Raw genomic sequence first — 9,789 nt, 5'->3', positions numbered from 1 at the left:
GTAACATTAGACGCTCAAGTACAGGAATATTCATACATTTTCCGGTGTTAGGGTATCTAAGATTATAATACATTTTACTAGAAAATATTGGATTTTCTGGAATCACACTCTATTATTTTTACAAGGAAAACGACATTTTTCTCAAACAAAAATCTTATTAACTTAACAACTTAATGGTTGACACTCTTTCAAAACTACTTGTATTCCTCGGGAAATCAGTAAACAGGTAACTTTCGGCTTTTGAGGACGGGACGCTAAGGCGTTGGTTCAATACTCATTTTGTAGTCATAGTGTAATTTATTGGGAAACATGTAATACAAGCAACCAAGTAAACTTTTAAGTTATATGTATGGTGGTTGTGTTTGCTTTCTTTACTATTACACATTTCTTATGATACTATACATGAAGGGATCCGCCACCGGACGTTTCTGCCATCCTGGTTTGGGGGTGTGACAACTTTTGTTTTGGAATTTGAGATGAATCTTTATTTTGATTAGAAAATCTTGTTGTACTGACATTACTTTGATTGGAATTCATTTTCTTCAAAAAATGTTTTCTTTCACTCAAATTCTTTTTATATCTAGCATTCACCTATCTTTTCTTTGCAATTAGTTCTTCAACAGATTTATGAATATTTGCTTTAGGTTTCTCTTTTCTGGCTGGTGTTTCATTCTTTTCTGATGAGGTTTCACTTGAAACATCTTTATTACCACTTGTTCCTGCCTTATCATAACAAAAGTCTACACAATAAATGGTTCTAAAACATATTTCCTTTTTATTTTCCTAGAGGTCATTTCTGAGAGACCTTTTGTTTCATCCGCATTGTCTATCAGCTTTGACTAGAAGACTTCATCACACCCTTTCGCATTATCATCAACAACCATAGACGTTAATTCAGATGTGTCATTTTTGTTCAATCCTTTCTTTACAAAAATTTGATTCTGAATAGTTTGAACATTAAGAAAAATGGTTGCTTCTTATTTTAAAACTTTTGAACCTTTATTTTAAACAACTCTAACAAGCTCGATTGAGTTTTCAGAAATTATGTTTTTCTTTGGTTCATCAAAAATTTTCACAAAATCAAAATAATCAATTTCGTCCCCTACATATATGTAACTCATTTCACTTTCATCAAATTTAGACATATTCTCAGAATCAAGAGTATTATCTGAATTTAATTTCTTGCATAATAATTCATATTTCTACATAGCACTTAATTTTATTTCTTGTTTATCTTTTTCAGTTAAAATTTCTTTCAACATGTTTTTATGTTCTTTGGACTTAATGTATTCTTTAATTTTCTCAAGTCCAACTCTGTAAGAATCAGAAACATCATCTTAAGAAACAATTCGCATTTATAGCAATCAACATCAATTTCATCTTCTTTCAATTCAAGAAAAGGCAAAATCTTTTTATGTAAAACTTTACCAATTTCAAAATCCAAGTGAAGATGAGTAAAATTGGAATATAAACGTTTAGCAATCAAACAAAAAATGTTTCTCTGTTTCAAAAGTGCTCTATTGTCTCTCTTAATGAAAATAATGTCATCTCGTGATCTAGTAAGCTCAACATCCAACACTTCTATTTTTATTCTTCTTTCTTCATTCTTAAAATTTACCCTATTAAGTTTATCATTCAAATTAGAATTACTTATACGAGTCCTTTTTAAGCTATCACTAAAGTCAGAAATCGTATAACGTAGATAATCTAATTCAGAATCATATCGTGATGAAGGAATATTAACATATTTAAGAATGGAATGTACCTTATCGATCACCTTCTCGCACTCGTTCACCTGCTCCGTAATCGTCTTCATAGCACAACAGCTTTCAGATTCTTTTCCCCAATCAGTTGCATATCCCATTGGTTCTGAATTGCCACTGTGAACCATCAAACACTTGCCTTCATTTTTTTTTTTTGCTTCTCGGACTTCACCACAAAACACTTTCCATGGGTGGGTTCTCTTACCTCATCATCCTCTGAGTCTGTGGACCACACTTCAAGTCGTCCATCATCATTGTCTTTTTGCACTATTAGAACTGGTTTCGCAGCTGATGAATTTTTCTTCCAAAGATCTTCTATCTTCTGAGCATAGTAAGCTTCATCTCTAACATTCTCTTTCTTCTCATTCCGCCTTCGCAACATACGCTCTTCTACAAAATCATTTTTGTCGTGACAATAGTTACAGTCATAACCAGAATCACCCAAAAACTTCTTTTCTTTCTTCTCATCTTTGTTTTGAGAGTTCTTGAAGCTCTCCTCTCTTGCCTTTTTGGAACTGGAATTACCCTTCTTGTGCTTGTTTCTGAAACGAGAGAAATTCTTCTTGAAGAATTTCTTTGGGTTTGACACCATCAAAACTTTTTCTTCTTTTGAGAGTTTATCATCCGAAATATCCTATTCGAAATCATCGACAACTGACATCTTTTGGTTATCAAATCTTGACATCAAATCCAACGAACCAACTCCACAAAGTAACTTCGCTTCTTTTGTAACTTCATCTTCGTGGGATTTCAGAATGCTCACGAGTTTTGCCAACGAATAGTTTTTGAATTGTTCATGCGCTTTAACATTTGAAACAATGGACTTCCATTCGTATCTAACACGATTCATGAACGTGTCCTTCTGTTCAATGACTCTTCGCTCAAGATTGTACTTAAGCATTCTACTTAGCAAGTGATTAAAGCGATTGAATGTCTGATCTAACTTCTCTTTTGGTTTTTGTACAAATGATCCAAACTCTAAGAATAAAGACATTTGTAAAGGATGTTCCAAATCAGCATCTCCAGAATACAATTCCTTCAACCCATCCCAAATACCTTTTGTAGTATCGTATGCACTAAGAATATGAAAAGTGTCACGAGGAAGAGCAAATCGAATGATTCTCATTGCTTTTGTATTGCACATCAGCTTATCCTTCTCTGTAACATCCATAAAATTCGAGCCAATTTAAAAATTTTTAAATCATATAAAACCATTCAGTTATTACAATTTGTTTTCAAAATAGTTTAAGCATCAGAGTTCTTAGAAATCATAATCATAAATCGAGGAAGTGTACGATCACGCCTTTGCCTTCCCGCAGTCATCCGCTGAACCTGAAACAGTAAACTGAAACTGTAAACCCGAAAGCTTAGTGAGTCACCCCTAAAATAATCATACACACAACAATACACATACAATAACAAACACCATAGTATGGTTCCAATCATCCGTCGGGATGGAATACCCCAGGCCCCTCAACCATCGGGTTGGAATGCCAACATACTATGGGTCCAATCAACCATCGGGTTGGAATACCCAAGGCCCACAACCATCGGGTTGGAATACCCACCTGCTACGAGCCCAATCATCCTCGGGATGGAATAATCTCGGCCCACAACCATCGGGTTGGAATGCCCACACACAATACATATATAACAGATACTATGTGTCCAATCATCCATCAGGATGGACTACCCTAGACCCATAACCATCGGTTTGGAATGTCCACATACTATGAGTCCAATCATCCTCGGGATGGAATACTCACGGCCCACAACCATTGGGTTCGAATGCTCATAACCAATCAAACATGTGCACCTATATCAGATAATCATATAACATACTATAGAGACAACATACTAGAGTCCTATCATCCTTGGGATGGAATACCCTCAACTACCAATCAATCATGTGCACATATAACAGGTAATGTCCTACCAACATACAGACAATCATACCAAATACATGCCTCTAAGCATAGCCACATCCTATCTACCAGGATACCGATCTAACAGAGCATACCAACATATAACCATCCTATCTACTAGGATACCAATATAATCATAGCATACCAACATATAACCATCCTATCTACCTGGATACCGATCTAACATATCATAGCAGTATCAATTCTGAATAACATATCATAGCAGTATCAATTGGTGCCTTAGACCCTTGAATATAGTGAGGATAACTCACCTCGCAATGCCGATCTGAACTGAAGAATCAAACTCTTGAATCGCTGCCTCACCAAAATCTTGAACTATCCAAATAATAAATACCAAGTCATTACACAACATAACAATCTTAACTAGCGGGTCCACACAATCCATCATGTCCATTCTCTTTGTTAGCCCAAGGCCCAAAGACAATTCTATAACCTTGAAAGCCCTTAAGCAAAACCCATTATTGGCCCATCTCCGTAATTGGGCCTCACTCCAAGTTCCATCATCAAAACTTGGCCCAAAAGATTATATTCATAAAGTCAACCAAAGACCCAAATCCAACTAGTCCATAAACAGCCCAAAATCTGAAGCCCAAGTGTCAAAGGCCGAATAGAGGACATACGCGGGGCGTACTCCTCTTGTACGCGGGGTGTAATCGTCCAAATGTTGACCACCATTGGGGTGGTTGATCCAATATGCTGAGTGTACTGGATTTACGCTGGGCATACGAGGGGTTTCACCAAAATCCTAATAAGTGCTTAATGATTTAAGCACTTAAGTCCAAACTCCAGATCCATCGACCAAATGTGACATACGACTATAAAGTCTCATACTTTATCACTTTGGATGTCCAAAAAGCTCTTAATACTTGGTATTAATCCATTAAGACCTTCCTACTCTAAGAATGGGACATCTTAAGCCATTGGGACCTCATTTTTATAACTCAAAACCCCTTCAAGAGTCTAGAAGGACAACTCATTTCGTCCAAATCATAACATGCACCAACTTAGGGACTTTTGTGACAAGAATTGTTTCATTAAGCTAGAATGGCTAGACCTATATCATACAAGCATAAAGTTTGAAGCTTTTTACCTTCTAGAGCTTCTAGGGCACAAACTAACTTCAGATCTACAAGCTTGATCTTCTTATCCAACTCCTTTATGCAACACCTTCTTCTTAAAACACTCAAGAAACACTCAATAAGCTCATACACTCAAGGAAATGGCTAGGGTTTGGGGAAAACGACTACAGTCGAGGCTGGGGTAAGGAAAGGTCTTGTGCTCATAATGTTACTTATATAGTCCCCAAACCCTAAATATTAGGGTTTCCTTCTGCCATGAGTACGCCCAACATACACAAGTGTACGCCCAGCTTACAAGGGCGCGCCTAGTACGCTCGGTGTACCCTTATGTACGCAGAACGTACTCCTCCTAATCCCAATAATTGCAATTTAGCCCTTACACTTTCATGGCTTCATCCTTTTATCCCCAGGGACCATAAATCACAAATATTGGGATGTTACATTCTCATCATGTGGAATGTTAGTTTGTTCAATAATGAGAGCATTATATTCAACCAGAGTTTTGAATTCTTTTCTGGTACCCATATGCATGTACGTCTCCTCCGTCATTGCGTGCCATACTCCAGAACCATGTTCTTCAATTCCAAGAATGTAATCTTCAAGGTGAAGAGCACATACCTCATAATCTTTTGGAAAAAGGATAAGAATCCTTGTTTTTGAACAAATATTGCTTAATAGATTGAATGAAAGCAAGTGTGGATCGTCATTTGGCATATTAACATGATTTTAAGCAAACAAGATATATAATCAGATGTGTAAACTTGAATCGAGTTCAAGGGTAAACTAGTGATCTAGATTTGGAATCTACAATCAATTGAGAAGATTATGACAACAAGAACAGATATGAGAAAATCCTAAAACCTAATGCAAAACCCTTTATTCAAAAGAAGAATAGTGAATCGATTACAATATCTTCTGCTCTGATTCCAATTGTGAAAACAATCAAGGTTGATAGATTCTATATTTGCAATATGAGTTAAAGATGAGACACAATGATGATCAATAGAGTGTCGAATGATTATTATTCACGAAAATAAAATAGTTCTTAAGGAGGAACTACTCTGTACTTGCCTCTCAAAAGTGTAGCCCTAAAAGATTACATGCACGCTGTAAATAGACAAATACTAACAGTGATTTCGAACATGAACATACCCATTTCGGAATTTGACACAACATATTATCAGACTTAACAATATTATCGTACGTGTAGCTGCCATGACATGGCCTATGGCTTGCTACGACGTGGAAGGTCAGTTGGGGTTGACGTTCACCGTTGACTTTTTTTACAATGTTGACTTTTGGCAAACTTGAGGGTTTTAGAATGTAGACTAAGAGGGAGCTTTTATACTGATGAATATGTGATTCTTAGTACCTGTATTCACTGTCAGTTGTTGTGTTAGTTTGTTATTCACGAGGTGAGTCTTCTCGCTATATCACCTATGTCATAGTAGGGAAATACTAGACTAATTGAGTCTTATTTGTTATTTTTTTTATATGTGTTTATTGAGTTACTGATAACTCTAGGACTGTTGATAGTCTATAGGGTTACTGATAACCCATAGGGCTGTTATGAGCCCACTAGATTGGTGATAGTCCTTATAACTAGGGTAAATTACACGGATGGTCCCTGTGGTTTAGGGTAATCTGCTAGATTGGTCACTGAGAAATTTTTTTAACTCGGACCTTCCCTAATTTATATTTTCATTACGTGTTTGGTCCCTGACCATTCTAAAAAGACTAATTTACCCTTCATGATTTCCTTTACGTTTTTTAAATTATCAATTAATTAAAAAAATATTAATTAAATATGGAAAAACTATTAATTAAAAAAATATATTTGTCAACCGAAACCTCCTCCCCTCCCTTCCCTCCTTGTGTTCAATCGTTGGAAAATCTCACTCCTCTCGCTCGTAAATCTCACACATTAACGATGTCTTCTCTGGCTGAACTTCCACCCCCCCCCCCCCCCGACTGTCTTCGCCGACTACAGTCGAATATTGAAATCAAACACAAAATCAAATGGAACCTGAACCTTAAATTAATCCAATATGCAAACCTAAATTTGAAACTAAAATCGAATCTGAAACTGAAATCAAACACAAAAATCAAAATCAAATCTAAATTCAAACTTGAAACTGAAATCAAACATGAAATAAAACTAAAAATTGAATGCGGAAATTAATTCAAACCTAGAACAAACCTTAAATTGAAAATTGAACCTGAAATCAAACCTAATCGGTGTTGTAGTGTCGATTTGGGCACCGAAATTGAAATCAAACATGAAATCTATTGTATTTGTCACTTCTGGTTCGGTAACATGCTTTCCAATCCGAGACAAAGAAATAGGCCAATGCTCAAGTTTGTATTGTCTCGTCAGATTCAAGTGCCTGCATCACCTCCACCTTCTCTGGTGGTGCTGGAAATAGATGATGGTAGACGAAAACGAGAGTGAGGAAATTGGAGTTTAAGGCGCCGTTTGCTTTCAAATGAAATAAAGAGTGGCATAGTAGAGAGACAGGTTACTCCCATGAGTGAAGAGGGGAAGGAGATGAAGTGTTTTCTCACCAGCCATGTGTGATGTTGTTGAAGTCACCGGAGATGCAGCTGATTAGTGATGCAACTGGTATATTGTGATGATGGAAGACGAGGGGTGAAGAGGGAGCCGATGAGGGATTGGAGACATTGCTTAGGGTTTTTGGGATTTATTTTATTTTATTTTTTAAATATTTTATTAATATAAAAAGGTAAAGTAATAAATAATAAATTATTAAGGGTAAAATAGTCTTATTATATCGGACAGGGACCAAACGTGCAACAAAAATATAAATTAGTGACGGTCCAAGTTAAAAAAAATTGTTAGGGATCAAGCTTGCAGATTACCCTAAACCACAGGGACCATCCGTGTAATTGCTAATAGTCTTAGGGTTGTTCATAACTCATAGTTGTTTATTATGTTGTGTTGTATGTGATATTTTGGGAAATTTGCTAAGCTTTGCGCTTACATTTGTGGATTTAAATGTGTTTAAGATACTTTAGGTGATCGTGAGAAGGCTAAGACTTGACTGTACACTCTCATCGATAATTTTTTTTATTTAATTTAATTTAATTTATTTTTATTTTTATTTTTATTTTTATTTTTTTTTTTTTTTGTGATTCTGGATTGTTATGAAACTTTGATTTTGGGATGCTTGTATTTGATACTCATGTTTTTCCTTGACTTGGTTTTATGAAAACAATGTTTTACCTAATTTAAAAATAAAAAATTTGGTTGCGAAGACGTACAAGTACACTTTTTGTCCCACTCCATGAGTTCCTATGGGACCGCTCCCAACATTCTAAACACAACCTAAATGGCTTTGATTGGATTCATTATGCTTGTAACATATACATACCATCTCAAATGTTCATGTTATAAAGCAAAAAACAAGAAACTTGATTGTAAGAAATTTGGGAAGTAATTAAAAATTCGTTAGCTTTTTAAAGAAACAAAAGAAATAAATATAAAGAGTGAAACAACTACATGAGATGACACACATAACGAGCCTGTGAATATTTTTCCACTATTGTGGTCATTGTACGAAACATTGATAAATTGTGTAAGTTTTTACATAAGAAAACCACTTAAAGGCACATATTATTGCCATTATGGATGTATAATAGGCATGTCATAGTTTATAATAGAATTAAATTTAATTATATATAGCAACAACTAGGGGCGGACCTTGTATGGTCTCGAGGGGCCCATACTAATATGTTATTTTTTACATATAACTTTCATTTTGCAATGCTAACAACAAATGATATATTATGTTAAGTTTTGGGTTTAAAGCTAGTAGCACTGGTTTTATTGAAAAAATACTAATAAGAATGAAAAACTTGTTTTTACTATCAACATGATCACCACCAAAACAAATACCAAATAAAACATACTATTATGTTTATTTTTATGCATAACTTTTATTTGTAATGCTAACTATGGATGATATATTATGTTAGATTCCAGATTTAAACCTAATGGCACCAATTTTGTTAAAAAAATACTAATAAAAATGAGAAACGTATCCCTGCTTGTTGAAATCCTGAAAAACATGTTGTATGAAGGAATGTCATCCCATCTCACATCGATATGGAAAAGATGATGTGAGTCAAATCTCTTGTGTGAAATATTGAAAGATATATGGTATGAAGAAAAGTTTACTATAACAATCGGGCCAAAACTAAGAATATTCAAAAATGTGGTTAAAAAAAGGTGGGGCGAAAAATTAAGAGTATCGAAAGGATTGGGGTTAAAATTGGAAACAATGAATGGTGATGGGACCAAAGGTGTTTTAAAAACCATATTTTTTTTTGTTTGACAAAAAAGTGGGCCAACACTGAAGATATTGAAAGTTTTGGGGCCACAATTGAAAACAACGAAAGTGATTCTAAATATTTTTTAAAAAAGAAATATTTATAAATGTTTTATATTTAATTGTAACACCTAATTGTTTTAAGTTTTTTTTTTTAAATGAAAGTATTTCTAATTGTTTTAAACTTCTAATATTTAAAAACATCTTCATATAAAAAACTTGTATGAAAATAGTGTAAAGTGTAAGGAAGTGTTTGAAAAAAGTTATAAAACAAGTTTAACAACTTTTTAAGCCAAAGTATTCATAGACGTTTTGAATTTGTAATATTTAAAAAAATTGTTTTTAAAAAGTTATTTGGAAGTTGTATGAATGTTTTAAAACGTTTAGAAAAATGTAAACTAAATTTAGAATGTTGTATTAAAAAATATAAAATATGTTTTTATTATTATTATTATTTTTTTGTAAAAAGTAATAGAAGATTATAAAAAAGCTATAAGATTTTTTTTTAAAAGTTTAAAAATAGTCTTTAAAAGGATTGGAAAAGAAGTCTAAACAAAGATGTAAAAAAATTCAAAGTTTCGAGGATTCCTAATAAAGAGTCAAAAACACAGTTCTCTACATTTTTATAATTTTTAATTAAATTTGTTAGTAC

Source organism: Lactuca saligna, chromosome 1 (genome assembly GCF_052625555.1).
Source record: "Lactuca saligna cultivar CGN05327 chromosome 1, ASM5262555v1, whole genome shotgun sequence".
NCBI lineage: Eukaryota > Viridiplantae > Streptophyta > Magnoliopsida > Asterales > Asteraceae > Lactuca > Lactuca saligna.
Note: the sequence above shows the minus strand (reverse complement) of the source record.